At 51.9% G+C, this 16,921-nt stretch overlaps 1 long non-coding RNA gene across 1 annotated transcript; it reads right to left on the bottom strand.

Annotated features, from left to right (window-relative positions):
- Window positions 1-1,151: 1,151 nt before the first annotated feature.
- LOC115527585 lies at window positions 1,152-7,859 on the bottom strand. The gene is made up of 4 exons (XR_004344256.1): window positions 7,391-7,859; window positions 5,327-5,602; window positions 5,066-5,252; window positions 1,152-4,254 (listed from the first exon to the last, which is right to left on the bottom strand). It is a non-coding gene; the product is annotated as an uncharacterized LOC115527585 (long non-coding RNA).
- Window positions 7,860-16,921: the final 9,062 nt, after the last annotated feature.

Genomic DNA, 16,921 nt, shown 5'->3' with positions numbered 1-16,921 from the left:
CCACACCTACCCAGCAGTAATGAGGCATCCACCCACCGGGTATGAATGAGGTGATACCTTCCACTTCCCCCGCCACAGCAGTGCCAGAGAAAGCCACCTGCCACAGAAATTTAGGTAAGATTCTTAGAACGTAGTAACAAAAACGTCCAAATTTCAAGTGAAAGTCACTTGTCATGCCAAGAACCAGGAGCATCTCAAACTGAATGAGAAAAGATCATTAATAGATGCCAACACTGAGATATTGACATTTTAGAATTATCTGACAGATATTTTAAAGCAGCCATCATAAGAATGTTTCAACAAACAATCACAAATATGCGTGAAACAAATGAAAAGACAGAAAGTATCAGGAAATAAAATAGAGGGTTTCAGCAATGAAACAGAACATATAAAGAAGAAAATGGAAATTTTAAAAATGAAAATATAACAGATATAAAAAACTCAATGGATGGGCTCTACTGAAGTATGGAGGAATCAGTGAAAATAATCAGTGAACTTGAAGATTGAACAATAAAACTACTCAATCTAAACAGAGAAAAAAACATTTTTAATGAACAGAGCTTCAGGGACATGTAGATTATAACAAAAGATCTACCATTCATGTTTCTGGAGTCCCTGGAGGAAGAGAATTAGGACGTGACTGAAAAAGTACTCAGAAAAATAATGGCTGAAAATTTCCCAAATTTGGCAAAAGACATAAACTAGATTCAACAAATTTAGTGAATCTCAAACAGGATAAACTCCACTCCAAAGAAATCCACACCAAGGCTCAACACAGTCAAACCTCTTGAAAACTAAAGTATACGTAAAGTATATATACTTTAAAGAGAGACAGAAGATACCTTACCTATAGGGGAAAATAATTTTAATGACAATGGATTTCTTATCAGAAACCACAGAAGCTGGGATGCCTGAGTGGCTCAGTCAGTTAAGCGTCCAACTTCGGCTCAGGTCATGATCTCATAGTTTGTGGGTTTGAGCCCCACATTGGGCTCTGTGCTGACAGTTCGGAACCTGGAGCCTGTTCTGGATTCTGTGTCTCCCTCTCTCACTGTCTCTTCCCCATTCGCACTCTCTCTCAAAAATAAATGAACATTAAAACATTTTTGTTTTAAAAAAGAAAAGAAACCACAGAAGCCAGAAGAAAGTGGCAAAAATTACTTCAAGTGCTGAAAGAAAAGAACTGTCAACCCAGAATCCTTCATTCAGTAAAAAAGTCCTTCAGGAATTAAAGGAAAATAAAGACATTCCTAGAGGAAAGACAACTGAGAATTTGTCACCTGCACACCTACCCCAAAAGGCTAAATGGCTAATGGCAGGCCCCTAAACAAGAAAGAAACAATAAAAAAAGAAATTTAGAAGTTACAAAGATAAACGTCTAAACACAATAGTTAACTAAAAATGGAATTCTAAAATCTGTTCCAGTAACCCACAGGGAGACAGAAGTATAAACAAGAGAAATAAAAAGCAGAGGGAATAAATTGAAAACAAAACATAAAATGACAAACTCAAGCCCTAACATATTAAAAGCTACATTAAATGTAAATGCTCTAAATACACCAATAAAAAGACAGACATTATCAAAGTGGATTTTAAAACATGGCTCAATAATATGGTGTCTCTCTACAAGAAACTCATTTAGAATATAATAATGGTATAGGCAGGTTGAAAGTGAAAGGGTAGAAAAAGTTATATCATGCAAACATGAATCTTAAAAAAGCAGAATTGGTTTTATTAATGCCAGATAAAGCAGACCTCAGAGCAAAGAAAATTACCAGAGACGGAGAGGGACATTATATAGTGATAAAAGAAGACACAGCAATGCTAACTGTGTTTGCACCAAAAACAGCTACAAAAATATGTGAAGCCAAGAGTGATAGAATCGAGAGGAAAAATAGAAAATACCCTACAATTAGAGTTGGAGAGTTTCTCAACAATTGTTGGAATGCTTAGAAAACCAGCAAAACCCCAGAAGAACTCAATCACACCATCAGCCAACAATTCAATCCAATTAGGGTCTCACTAACATTTATAGAACATTCCATGCAACAATGGCATTATACACATTATTTCCAAATATCCATGAAACATATGCCAATATAGGCCATATAATCTAGGACATAAAACATTCTCAACAAATTTAAAACAATCAAAATCAGACAGAGTGCATAGTCTGACCACAATGGAATCCAACTAGTGTCCAAGAACAGAAAGATCTTCAAACACTTGGAAACTAAACAAAATAATCCCACAAGTCAAAGAAGTCTTGAGTGAAATAAAAAAAAATGAACTGAATTAAGACAAAAAGACAACATATCAAAATTTTGGGATACAGCTAATGCAGTGCTGAGAGGAAAAGGCATAGCATTAAATGCATAGAGAATGCTTTTTCATAGGCAAAAACACGAACATCCACCTAAGACTCATACCTTATACAAAAATTAATTCAAAATGTATCATGGACTTCGTGTGGAATGTAAAAGTACAAAATTTTTAGAAAAAAAAAAAAACCATAGGAATTCTTAGACTTGACACAAAAGCACAATCCATAAAAGGAAACATGGGTAAACTGGGCTTAGTCAAAATATGTTGGGAAAGACAGTCTCCTGCTTGCAGTCTTCTGATCCCCACACTCGGCTGCATAGGAAGGAGCACTGGGCCTGGAACATTTCCTTATCAAGATGGAAAGGTACCACAAAGCCTGTGCTGGACTTGTCACCTCGTGTGGCTATCTTTCCTTGTTTCAGATGCGATGTGCCCTCCTCTGTTCTGCTTAGGTGTGTGCGCCATACAGCATCTGGCCAAGCCCACTGCTATCTCTGTCACCTGCAGGGGACAGGGTCCACCTGATGCAGCACAAGACAGGTGCATGCAGGCCACGGCCCTGCACCAACTGCCACGAGGAGCCTGCTGGCCATGGGCGTGCCGATGCCCACTATGGAAGCAGCTTTTGCCAAGTCTTGTCTGTGCGAGGAAAGCATTGTTTCACCCATTGCTTGTCTGTGTTGTGTTTTCCCTGGCACCTCCGATACCAGGATGCAGGGGCCAGAAATGCTCAGACTTCTGAGCAGGTGGTAGGCAACAGATGTCACTGGCTTGACAAAAAGTCAAAAAAATGGAACACTTTGCTTAAGTGCCTACCTGTTGAAAAACATCGGGCAGTTTCCTGTTTGGGGCCATTTCATGAGTTAAGCTGCTACAAACATTTGGGTACAGGTTTTTGTGTGAACATAAATTTTTGCTTCACAAAAGATCCTGGGAAGAAGATGTAAAGATAAGCTACAGACTAGGAGAAAATATTTGTAAATTGAAAATCTGACAGAGGACTAGTAACTAGGCTACATAAAGAACTCTCAAACTCAACAGTAAGAACACAAATATGTAATTAGGGGATGAACTGACGACATGAAGAAACATGTCAGCTGAGCATTTACAGCTGGCAATTAATCACATAAAAGACAAAAACATACTTATTCATTGAAGAAGCACAGATTAAAAGCGCAATGAGACCCCATTACACTCCCATCGAAATGGCTACAATGAAAAATAGTGACGCCACCAAATGCTGATGCAGACAGGGGGACGCTGGATCCCTCAGGTGGGGCTGGCAGGAATACAAAATGGTGCAGCCACTTTGGAAAACGGTTTGGTGGTTTCTTTAAAAACTAAACACGCAGCCACTAAACAACCTGTCAGTTGCACCCCTGGGCATTATCTCAGAGAACAGAAACTTGCATTCATGCAAAAACCTGTACACAAATGTTTATGGCAGCTTTATTCATAATAACCCCAAATGGGAAACAGCCCGGATGTCCTTCAACGGGCAGGTGCTCAGACCAGCTGGAGCCCATCCACACACGGACGCTGCTTAGCAGTGGAATGGAAGGGACTGTCCATACATGCAACATCCTGGATGGACTTCCAGAACATTCTGCTAAGTGACAAAACAACAACAACAACAACACAAGTTTACACACCAGAGGATTCCGTTTGTATGGCATTCTCAAAATGACAAAGCTATAGAAACAGGTACCACGTTCGTGGTCCCCAGGGTCAGGGTGGGGTGGAGGCGGGAGAGCACTGTGGCAGCACAGGACGGCAGGTGGGAGACTCTCGGTGGTGGGAACGCTCTGTGCCCAAGCTCCGTCGCTGGGGAGCCCCCACCAGTGGCGCACTGTGAGATGCTGCCGTTGGGGGAGACCGTGTTACTTCTTACAGCTGCCCGTGAATCCACAACAAGCTCAACCTTGGAAACTGAGTGGAAAAGTAACAAGGACAGGTAATGTTTTCTGAGCAAGCGCCGTGTGTCAGGCATCACGTTTTAGTTCCCACGGGAGGCCTGCAGGGTGGACGTTATCGTCATCCCATTTTACAGGTAAGGAAGGTGAAACTCAACGAGAACAGCTCTCCCAGGGCCACCAGCTAGTGGTGTCCAAGCTGAGATTCAGACACAGAGAGTGAGCCTGACTCTCCCCACCATCTCCGCAGTCCCTCCCCCCTCAGCCTCCACCTGGCCTTGCCTCTGGGCCCCGTGTGGGCCGTACTCCCTCCCTGGCCCCGCTCCCGGGCCCCCCACAGAATCTCGCTGCTTTGTCCACTGCACCCGGTGATCCGCCCCTTCCTCTCACTGAGGCAGACACACTCTGCACCCCCTTGGCTCTTGTACAAGACAAGACCCCTCCCTGGAATGACGCTGGCCGCGGGCACTGCCTCAGCCTGCCCATGGGACAGATCACGGGAGCTGGGCATTAACACTGTGGCCGGTGGTGTTGGTGGGTAGACACCCAGACTCATCAGGCACCACACTGACCTGCACACGCACGGGTCCTGCCCTTTCCCGGCTCGCATCCCCACCCCCTGGGATGGCCTCCCAAGCAAATGGGTGTCTCGGGGTCCATCTGTCGGGGGGCCACCCGAGATGCTCCCTAGGAGTTTCTGTGCACGCACATCATGTGCGCCAAGCAGCTCCCGGGTCTGCAAGTGTCCCCACATGAGGGCCCTGGGGCAGCCACAGCAAATGACCACAGTCTGGGTGACTGAAAACAACACAAATGTAGTTTCTCACAATCTGGAGGCCAGAATCCAAAATCGGCGTCACTGGGCTGAGGTCACGGTGTCCGCGAGGCCGCCCCTCTGGGAGCTGCGGGAAATGACCTGCCCCTTGCGTCTTCCGGCTCCCGGAGGCTGCTGGCTCCTTCCGCTCCCGTCTCTGCCTGTCTTCTGTCTGAATCAAGGGTCCCTCAGCCTCTGTCCTGTAAAGACACACGATTGCGTTTAAGATCCATCTGGACGATCCAGGATTCTCTCCTCACTTCCAGATCCTTACCTTCGCCACATGTGCACATTCTTCCCGACAGGGTAAGATGGCGGGTTGTCGGGATTGGGGCCCGGCCTCCCTGGGGCAGCGGTCGTTCGGGCTCCCCGACGTCTTCCTGACCTCTGTCCCGTCTGAGTCCCATCCTCGACCTTGCGCATTTTAACCACGGCGACTCCCCCATTCTGCCATACGGGCCGGAAATCAGGGCACCTTCCCCGCTGCCACCGCCTTCACACTGGGCTGGCCCCCAGGCCCGTCTGCTTTGGCCCAGAGGCCCTGGCACACCTGTGGGGAGTGAGGTCAGTCAGGGTCATGCTTTGCCTTCCGTTCGCTGACCAAGAACTGCCCAGGGCAACGAGGAGTCAGGAGCTCCCCCGGGGTTCTTGCTGGAGCCCCTTCGCCGCACGGGCCCTTCTCGCTGGCTCCTCTCCCACCTGCGTCCAAAGCCACCTCCAAAGTGCTCTCTCTTGTCCTCCAATGTTCCCTGACACTCGATGCCTGGCTGGGGACGGCTCCAGGTCCCCGACCCATTCTGGACCGACCAAAGGTCTTTTGTCCTGGATGACGCTTGTCCGAGGGGACACGTCCCGCGATAGGGGCACGTGCCTGTCCGCAGCCTAAGATGCCGCGTGGCATACAATAGACACCTCAGAGTATCCACGGGCTTTGCCACCGAATGTTCTGTGGGCATTCTGATAATTGACGTATCTTAATATTTTAATGTTTACCCAATCTTGTTACACGGAAGTGCCGTGCTCCCTATCGCTGAGCACCCGCCTCTGCCTGCTTCCTCGGCCGAGGATTCTGGGAAGGCAATGACTGGCCCGGGGGACTTTGGGTTCACGTCAGCAGCAGCTCGTGCACTAGCTCAGGCCAGTCTGGGAAGAGCTGGCCTGGCCGTCCGGCCTAAGCCTCTGGCCCCAACGCCCTCGCCCGTCCTTCCTCTGGCCCAGGAGCAGGTCCCTCCCGGCAGGAGGGATCAGGGCTCCCAGGGTCTCGGCCCTGCTCTGCCCGAGCAGTGCCCTGCAGCGTGGCTTCCGAGATGTGAGTCCAGGGACCCCGCAGCTGGGCCCTGTCCCCTCACAAGCACGCACGCTACACCTCTGATGATGAGACTCAGGCTTCCCCGGGCGCCCACAGGCCTCGGCAGTGGCTGCCCCAGGCCACGGGACCCAGGCGTGGTGGCCGCTTCGGCCCTCTCTGCAGGCCACGGCTGCCCCTCCCCCTCGTGCCCAGTGTCCTGCAACACTGAGGCCAGGTGTCTGAGGCCCTGAGGTTTGTCCCAAGCCCATGGCTGGGGTATGAGATTTTTTAAAAATATTTATTTATTTTGAGGGGGGGAGGGGCAGAGAGAGAGAATCCCAAGCAGGCCCCCCGTTGTCAGCACACAGCCCTACTTGGGGCTCGATCCCACGAACTGTGAGATCACGACCCGAGCTAAAATCAAGAGTCGGACGCTTAACCGACTGGGCCACCCAGGCGCCCCGAGATCTCTTTCTTAATTGAGGTAGAATTCACGCAACATCAAGTTAAGCATTTCAACTTTGTAAAGCGAATGATTCGGTGGCATTTAGTGAGGTTAGCACCTTCACAAAGCTGCACGACCACTGCCTGCTTCTCGTTCCACGGCATTTTCATCAGCCCAGAGGGAGACCCTGAGCCCGCCAAGCATCCGCCCCCGTTCTCCCGCCACGGGGACGAAGCAAGGCCACTAGCCTGGGGTGGCGGTCCTTCCCCCGGCGGCTCGCACAACCGAGCCAAAGCCCCGGCCGGAGCCACGCGCTTGAGCCCAAGAAGACGAAGCTTGAAAACAGCCACCCAGGCTTTCGCGGAGAAGACAGCTGCTTCAGCCACGGTCAAACCACCGCCTTGCTTTCTTCCCCGCTTCTCTACAGAACCCGCCCCGGCTGCTGTCGGGGGCGCGGGGGGCTCTCGACCGCTTTAGCTCCGTGCTGCCACATTCAAACTGAAGCTGGCTCTTGAAAAATCGCAAGGTGCCTCGGTGAACCTTTCACGCCCCCTCCCATCGGCTCCTCCTAAAGGCCGGTCTGCTTTCCACCCCCACGGATTTACCTGTCCTGGGCGCTTTGAGTAAATGGGATCCTTCACTACGCGCCTTTGGCGTCTGGCTCCTCTCCTTAGCATCACGCTCTCACACTGTGGCATGGACCCACGCTTCATCGCCTCGATGGCTGAGTTCCACTCCAGGGTGTGGGCTGTGGCCCCGACCTGTGAGGGCCCCGCTCTGGTCTTGGGAGACTCCACTCAGCGCAGGCCCTGAGGCTGCTGAGAAGGCGCTAACTCCCAGAGGCCTCCGTCCCGGCAAAGAGGCAAGACGAACCGATTTCATTCGGAACAAATGGCTGTCAGCTCCATCCGCGAGCACGTGCCCACGAGGACACTTCCCCCGGCCTGTGGAGGAGTGAAGTTTACGGCCATTGTTGCAGAGGCCACAAGCCCAAGGGTTTTTCCCTAGCCTGGGGCTGGCTCCCCTCCTGCCATGGGCCTTCGAGGACACCGCCTTCCCCTGGGTACAGCTGGGGAGAGGACTGGTTTTCCTGCCAGGAGGTGGTGGCCACACGTCCGGGCTGGGACCCCCTCCCCCACTCCCCACCTCCCCAGGGCATCAGCCTGTCCGGCAGCCCCACGCCCGGCCGGGAGGAGAGACTGGTACAGGAAGGAGGCCAGCTGTGCACGCTGTCCTGCCCGGCGTGCTGGGCACTGCGAGCACCTGGCTCAGACTCTCGGGCCAGGGCCGGATCCTGGGGCTGGGCTGGCCTCCAGGCACCTGTGGTGGGCAGCACCGAGCCAGTCGGCTCAGCTGCCCGCAGAGACGGGGCCGGGACACAGCCCTCCACCCAAGTGTGTGGGAATTTCCCGTCTGCCCTTCGGCCAGGCTGGGCCTGCACCACAAGGCAAGGCGTCCCGTCCACACCCAGATCCCCAGGGGTGACCGGATCCTGTGGCCCCCACCCCCCATCCCCATGCAGACGTGACCCTGACCTCACGGCAGTACTGGTGATATCATGGGCTTGACTTCACGGTCTGAGCGCCTCCTTCGTAACAGGCTTTGTGAATCGATCATGGCTGGCTGGCACGTCTTTAGAACTAGGGTGCCAGACTACTGACTCTCATTCTGTGGGTGACTGCGCTGGGGTGCTGGGGACAGGTGAGGGGTGGGGTGAAAGGAGGGGCTCCCTACACAGAAGAGCTCCACATAGATAAAAAAAATAGTTTCCCTGAACCTTACAACTCTCCTTTTACCACAAATACTATGTCCTTCTCACCTCTCCCAGCATCTGACAGCCTATCAGCCACTCACATCTTAGTATGAATTTGTTGACCTTACACAAGTCCTCTGACAGCATGGCAGTCACAGCAGCCTGCATTCATGTTTCAGGTCCACCCAACCCTATTGGCCCTATGAGATCCTGATTCCTCCACCCAAAAAGAAGACTCAGACTCAGTACTAGTCTTGTGGAATTCTAGGATATCAAGGATTAAGGAGCGATTGCTAGAGCACTTAGAGAAGGAAAAGACAAGTTAACCACAGAGCAATGAGGATACGGCCGGCAGCAAGTTCATCAGGCACAATGGAGCTGAGCTTTAGGGTCATGAGGAGAGTGTTTATTATATTTTATTTTTTTAGAGACAGTGCACACACATGCATGTGCCTGCATGACCGAGGGAGGGGCAAAGGTAGAGGAAGAGAGACTCTTAAGCAGGCTCCACACACAGGGCGGGGCTCCATCTGATGAGTGTGAGATCATGACGTGAGCCAAAGTCAGACATTTAACTGACTGAGGCACCCAGGCACCCCAAAGAACTCTTTCAATTTTTGTTTGTTTGTTTGTTATTGTTTTTTAAGTAAGCTCTACACGCAAGATGGGGCTTGGACTCATGACCCTGAGGTCAAGAGTTACACGCTCTACCAACTGAGCCAGCCAGGCACCCCTGTGAGGAGAGTATTTTGAATTCAGAATCTATGCCCAGAAAAACCAGCAATTCTATTTGGGGCTAAATTTCCAGGTATGCAACTTTGGGGAAGATTTACTTCTTGCATCACCTTTTGTGCTCTTTCTGAGAAAAATTTGCTTGAGGATATACTCCAATACAGTCACCAATAACCTGAAAAGAACTTCAAGCAAAAGAAAGAGCTGGGGTCCAAAAATCAGTTGCATTAACCCAAGAGTGCAGTATGAAAATAAATTCTAGCCTGAGAGCTTGGAAAGCAGCTGGTACAAATTAGACACTCAGAATAGTGCAATGAAGAAGCTGGACGATCTTCCTGATGTGGTGAGGAAAGCATACTTGTTCCATCAATATGAAAACATAAAGGCAATTAGCAATCCCAGGATAAACAAAGAGTTATAGAAGAGTGTGATGGGTACAGATAAAATATCATGACATGATTTGAGCAACTGATAGAATGTAAAAAGTACATATGCATTTTAACATCGGCTCCTGGGTCATCACCCCTGCCAGCGGCTATACGTAGTGGTATAAAATTTCATTTCCTTCCTCAGTACAGAAAGGAATAATATTTATGAAACCATACTATATGTTTACTAGCCTTAGAATTATAGACTAAACATACTGGCATTTATAGAGGAGATATAGTTACAGATTTGGAACAGAGAATAAACGTTATAAGTTCTTCCCTGGCCATTTATTGAATGGCAACGCCTCACCTCCCTCCCTTTTATTCCCATAGCTCTTACCACTTGATACATTGTAGATATTACTTATTGCCTTTGTTCATGGTCTGTCTCCCCAGTGGAAAGTGAGTTCTGTAAGTCTAGGGATTCCATCGGCATCGTCTGCTGCCTACAACAGTGCCTGCCATTTAGCAGGTACTCACAACCTTTTGTGGAGAAACCTGTGAACAATCTAAGTGTAAAAGAATCATTGACATGGGTTGGTGTGGAGAGAATGACACGGAGTAGAGGAGCCCTCACCTCTTCACCTGACGTAGAAGGGAGTGCTGAGATCGTGTTCAGGGCTGCTCACAGAAATAGAGACCTGTGCACATGATTCTAAGCCATTGATGAAAAAAATGGGAGAGCGAAAAATAATGTAACAAGATTAAGGGGAGAATGTAGAAAGTGGAAATGACTTAAACATTTGGATCATACTGAAAAGTCAAATAGACATTGTTTAAAATTGACAAATGCAGAAACAGAAGTAGAAGCATTTTATTTAGAATTACGGCGGTAACAACAAGAGCTGAAAACATAAACTGTTAATATGGTTCTCTCCGGAGAGTGGTAATGGTGTGGGAGACTTTTCTTTTTTATTTAATATCAGTCCACACTGCTTTAATATTTTTACTTTTTGTCTATTACTTTTATAATTTAAAAAAATGTGGGGAAAAAAGCCATGTACACAGACTTCAATGTCCTTGTTTCCTGTAAAAATGTCTTCACTTATTTATGATTTAGTCTTATGCCGCTAGACTTTATAGACGGTCAATATAAAAAATGTCTATCTGAAGAGTGTATCTATATTGTTTGAAAACTGCAATAAAAGACATTCATGTCCATTATGTCACCTAATGTCCCCTATACAAGGATTCATGCCAGAAACTTCTCCTGGAATTTCACACCTGAAGAAAGTTTGTCTCAACCAGGGAAAAATATCTACAACGGACATGAAGGACAAAGGGGTTGACATTCTTTGTAGAGAGAAACTTTCTCAAATTAATAAAAAAAACTTCCTAAATACCTCAATAGGGGAAAATGGATAAAGAATACAAAGCATTTTACCAAAGAAATTTTAAAAATAGTCAAATAAAACGGTGAATTAATATTTTTACTTCTCAGCCTTGCAAAATTGAAGAAGAAGAAAGAAAAGCAGTGGAGGAGAATCAGGAGGAGAGGGGAAGGGGAGCAGGAGGGGGAGGGGAAGAAGAAGGGGGAGGGGAAGGGGAGAGGGGAAGGGGGGAGGGGGAGAAGGAGGGGAGAGGAAAGGAAGAGGAAGGAGAAGGGGGAGGGGCCCAGGAGGGGGGTGGGGAAAGGAGGGGGAGGAGAGCAGCTCATAATGAGGTGGGGGACAGTCGGTGGGGAGCCTGACCCCCTGGGCTCTGTAATACGATCAAAAGCCCAGCAGTGTCATTTCTGGAATTGAGGCTAAGGACACAATTGGTAAATGTGCAAATCTGTATTTCAAACCAGTGACTGGTCTCATCATGAAAAGAGAAAACAGAGACACCAGGACGCGCGCAGGGCGGAGACGGGAGACAGGGCAGCTGTAAGCCCAGGAATGCGAGGGACCACCAGCACCGCCAGGAGCTAGGTGAGAGGCCACGCGGGATGTCCACACCCAGAGCCTTCAGAGGGAGGCTGGCCCTGCCACCCGGAGCCGTGAAACGGCCCATCTCTGGTTACCGGGAGCCACCAGTCACACAGCCCTGGGAAACAAACGCTCGGAGGCTGAGACGGGCCGACGGTTCCGGGCTGGGCGAGGGCATCCAGGCATCAGCCCGGTGGGCCACCTCTGGTCCACAGCAGCTGCCACCAGTGTCCCCGTGTCTGGGCCGGCAGGCAAGAGGGAGGAAGTCCCTTCCTGCTGCTTTGTCCACGAGGAGCCTGCTCAGCGGTGGCAGCGTCACGGCGGTGCTGACTGGGCGGCCGGGCCCTGGCCACCCCGACTGCAAGGGGCCCGCGCAAGGCAGCCTCTGCTGGGCCGCGGTGTCCCGGCGGGAACTCCCGGGCTGGTGTGGCAGGAGGATCCAGGGGTGGGGCAGCCTGATGGCTCCCCTCCCCCAGCCAGGCAACTGGGGCCTGGGAGGTCACAGTGAAGGACCACCTGGTAAGGGGGGCCCGGGTCCTCGGAGGAAGGGGGGCCTCCCAAGTCAGCGGTGCCAGTGAGACCACACTCGGCCCGGCAGACTCCGCTGCTTCGGCGTGTGCACGGAAGCGCTCTGACTCCCATGTCTCTGTTCTCCTTTTCTTGTACACATAGGTCATATGGGAACTTGACACCACATTTAGAAAGCGATGCCGCCCCTCCCGGCTCTGGCAAGAAAGGCAAAAGAAGAGACGGTCTAGCTGTGTCTAAGCAGAAGGCACACGGATGCGGGTCCCGGGAGGTCAAATCTTCCGGGGTCGGGTGTGAGCACGGCCCTTTGACCTTTGACATGGCCGTGGTGAGGGTAACTGGCACATTTCGCTTCCTGGAAAACACCTTAAGGGCCAAGTTCTAGGGTCATGTGAGTTCAAGCTCCATGCTGGGCATAGAGCCTACTTAAAAAATAAAGTGAAGTATTTGTACAGATAAAGAAATGTGGGTAGTTGCACGTACCTGATGCGTCGACAAAGTGTGGTCTACCCGTACGTGGGTATATCATACAGCCATAGGAAGGAACGACGCCCACACTCTAGAGCTTGGGTGCCAACCTCGCAAACACGAGGCTCAGTGAAAGAAGTCAGGCACAAAGGCCGCGTTATCGTATGGCTCCTTTTATGTGAAATGTCCAGAGCTGGGAAATCTAGAGACAGAAAGCAGACAAAAAATAGTTCACGTAGGGTGGAGGCAGGATGCTGGCTGGGGCCACGGTTCTCTCTGAGCCGGTGGAATGTTCCAAGACCGACGGAGGGGACGGTGGCCTGTGTCCGTGAACAGACTACAAACCACTGAATCGTGGGCCTTTAATGGGTGAACTGTATCTCAATACAACCGGCTACAGACAGAAGTGTGTGTATTTGTGCTGACATGGACGGGACCCGCAAACGGCGTTTGCTCCGGGGAGTAGGAGAAAAGGAAGAGCAGGAAAATTGCGCTTTGAACCTTAAACTCTGTTTTATTTCTGAATTGCATGAAGTTTTGCAATAAGCAATCACGTTTGGTACCTGGGAACCCAGTAAGGAGGAGGAGGGGCGGGGGGAGGGGAAAGGAAGGGGCACGTGGCCCACCTCTGCCGGCCCAGAGTTCTCCAGACGCGCAATCTTCCTGCCGCTTAAGAACAGCTCTGCTGGCGTAACGTGCACGCCCGCCTGCCTGGCCGGAAGAGGGCAGCGCGAAGAACCACAGCAAACCCGCTCGTGGGCAGCTGGAAAACGCACATACGTCCCCCTGCGTGAACGTGCAAACCTAGTGTCCCTGCAGCTGTTTACGGCAACACGGAATCGGGCCCGGTATCGAGGCTGTCACTATTGACAGGGTCTGGTTATAAACCTTGTCCCGGAAAGGATAATTAAAAGATGGATTAGACAGACAGCACCATCTCCTTTTCTTGCGGCAGGGAACCCGGAGGCGGCCCGGCAGCTGGCTGACTGGTCACGAGAACCGCGACTTATGGGTCTCGGCTAGTGTCTTAGGGAAGATGAACACAGAGGGAGGGGAAGTTAAGAGCACGTCACATGTATTCTCAGTTGTTCGCTTGTGACAAAACAGGCTTTCGGTTCCAAAGCTGGCCTGGGTCTCAATGGGTGTCGGGTCCTTAGAAGTGGAACCTGGAGGAAGCATGGCAGGTGCCGGCCGGACGGGCACCGTGGAGTAAGAGCAGGAGACCCTCTCCGTGGGCAGGGCGAGTCCGGCTTTGGAATCGGAACGTGGTCCCCTCTGCAACAGGCCGGTCAGGACCGCACAGACGCGTGCGCCACAGCCCCGGGGTCCGGGTTCCAGAGCAACCTGTTCTTGCTTTGATGTTTTGCAAGAAGACACCCGTCTGGCATATTCAGCCCTGAAATCCGGCCCAAAGCAGGGGCCGGGCAGGAGATCCACGCTCTGCAAAGCCTCACGGGAGGACTTGCAGGCTGTCCGCGGGGACCTGGAGGCCAGCGGCAGGCCTGGGAGGGCTGAGCCATGCTCCCACCTGTGACTTTCTCTCTCAGAAAGTGGCTGCTCCTCCGGAGACTCACTGTCCAGTGCTCGTGATGATCTGACCCGCGGCGGGCTCCCCGGACTATGGGGACCATTGCGCCGCCCCAACGCAGTGTCTTGTCATTGGCCATTTTATGTGTCTCTCCCCTCAACTGGCCAAGGGGGCCACAGGGCATAGAACGCACAATTCCCAGCACACAGTAGGCATTTTGAACAGGGCTCGTTTCGTTGCAAAAAAAAAGGATAAATCTACTCGAACTCAAGCACAAGAGCTGTGGTGGTTATTGCACTGCTCCCGGGGGTGGTCTGGTTGCAAGACACAGATCCTGGTGTGCCACTTACTGGCAGGGTGTCTGGGGCTCACAGAATTGATGGGCACAGTGGGCACCAAGGATGCTCCATACATCTTAGGACAGGAGGCAGACAATTGTCCGGCTGAGATGCTGAGGGCTCTCCCATCGTGCAGGACCCAGCCCCGAGACCCAGGAGTTGAGGGAGACCAGTGGCTTGGGGGACAGAGACCAGACCTCCTCCTGGCCCAGGGGCAGCCTGGGGGAGATGGCTTTGCTGGTGTGCACAGACTTGGGAAGGTGGTGACTGAGTCCTGGGGCGGCTTTGCTGGGGGCACCGTCTAGTGCGCGGGCCACTGACCTGGGAGGACAGAAAGTATGGTGGCCAAGAACCCCAGGCAGGTGGCACTGAGAGGCTGAGGGGGCAGTGGTACACCTTTCTGGCATGACCAGCACAGCCCAGCGGGTCCCGGGGACAGGAATGGGGTCCCTGCCTCCCAGTGCAACATCGAGGCTCAGACTCAAGCGTGTAGCGAGGAGAGACGTCGCCACGATTCCACACCCAGATTTGGAGGCTCGGCCTTGTGCAGGCTGAACGACGACCACGGTGGCTGAGCGGGAGCCAGGTGGCGCTGCGTCTGATCCCCACCTCGCTGTGAGAGGTGATGGAGCCGGGGGGGGGGGGGGACGGTCGCCCCTAGAAGTGTGTCCACTTCCTAGTCTCCAGATCCTCAAATGTCAGAGGAGAGGGATCTCGCTCTCCCTCTCCCTCTCCCTCTCCCTCTCTCTTCCTCTCGAGAGAGCAAACATAGCAAACAAGCGACTATGACCTTTACAGCAAAAGGTGCCATGAAGTCAAGGTTCTCGAGACGGGTCTGTCCTGGATTGTCCAGGTGAGCCCTCAACGCCATCATGCGTCCTCCCAGAGGGACACAGAGGGACACGTGATACAGATGCACGGAGGCCACGTGAAGAAGGAGGCGGCGACTGCAGTGATGTGGCCACAAGCCAAGGAAGCACCACGGACTGCCTGCCGCCTCCAGAAGCTCCAAGAGGCAGGACGGACCCTCCTCTGGCGACTTCACAAGGAACACGGCCCTGTGACACCTGACGTCAAACTTCCGGCCTCCGGGACTGGGGGAGAATAAATCTCTGTGGATTTAAAATACGTTTAGGGGCACCTGGCGGGCTCAGTCTGTTAAGCATCAGGCTCTTGATTTCGGCTCAGGTCATGGTCTCACGGTTGGTAGGTTTGAGACCCACATCAGGCTCTGCACTGACAGTGTGGAGCCTGCTTAGGATTCTCTCTCTCTCTCTCTCTCTCTCTCTCTCTCTCTCTCTCTCCCTCTCTCTCTGCCCCTCCTGTACTCTCTGTCTCTCTCTCTCTCTCTCAAAATAAAGAAACTCAAAAAATAAAAAACAAACACTGAACTCTTTAAAAATAAATAAATAAAATACACCTAAATGAAATAAGTTTCTAGTGACTCATTATAGCAGCCACGGGAAGCGGCACAGGTGGGGTTGACCATGACCATCGGGCGAGGCGGACTGCGGCCCAGGGACGCCGAGCACGGCCGCAGAGCTCAGGCCAGCAGAACTTCCTGAGCCTTTCTGGCCAGTCACCACTTCTGCATTTGCTCCCAGCTGCCCTCGTAGGCCTCCCTGAGCTCTGCGGACCCCGCGCAGCTGGCGGAGGTCAGAGTGGGAGCGGGGCGGGAGGCGCCCCCTTGGAGTTAAGCAGCCCAAAGTACAACAAAAGTTTTCCTGGCTCTTTGGTGGCGAGACGATTTTTTTGTCTTCTTGAGATTTCATTTGGCTTGAGACACGGGCTTTGAAGCGCGCCCTCCCCCCCCCCCCCATTTGAGGACTGACCTCAGTCAAGTTTATGACCTGAAAAGGGAGCACAGTGTGTCTACGGGTGAGTCCGGGCAGCGCTGGCATTCACAGCAGGGCCCGGGGCAGGGGCTGGCAAAACGGGGCTGCAGGACGGAGAGGGGGCGCTGGCCCAGGGACACTGGCCTGTCGCTGCCCCTGCAGCCGGCTGCCACAGCCGTGTGCCCTCTCCTCGCCGTGTGGGGCAGGAACCGCAGCTGTGATGATCACGTTCACCGACAGCCAGGCCCTGCCCCGCGCTCCGGCTCTGTGCCCACCCGAGAGGCGAAGAAGGAAAAGTGCCCGCGACGTGCACTGCCTGCCGGAAGGCGCTCTGGCCGGAACTCGGCTCAGGAGCTCACAAGCCCACGCTCCCAGCCACCCCGCGCCGCGGCCTTGAGAATGATCTTAAGCTTATCGGAGGAAGCGCCTCCTTCCGACACGTATATTTTATGCCCGGGTCCATGTTTTTCCCATGATGTGGTGTGTCCTTAGATGCGAATGAAAGCATTGCTTCAGACATAAAAATTATAAGGCAACTTCTCCATTCTCCGTGTCCCCCTCAAGGGTGTTGATAATCGTGGCCAGCCGCCGAATCCAGGGCGAGATGCCGGGTGGG

Source organism: Lynx canadensis, chromosome D2 (genome assembly GCF_007474595.2).
Source record: "Lynx canadensis isolate LIC74 chromosome D2, mLynCan4.pri.v2, whole genome shotgun sequence".
NCBI lineage: Eukaryota > Metazoa > Chordata > Mammalia > Carnivora > Felidae > Lynx > Lynx canadensis.
This window is presented reverse-complemented; position numbering and strand designations above follow the sequence as displayed.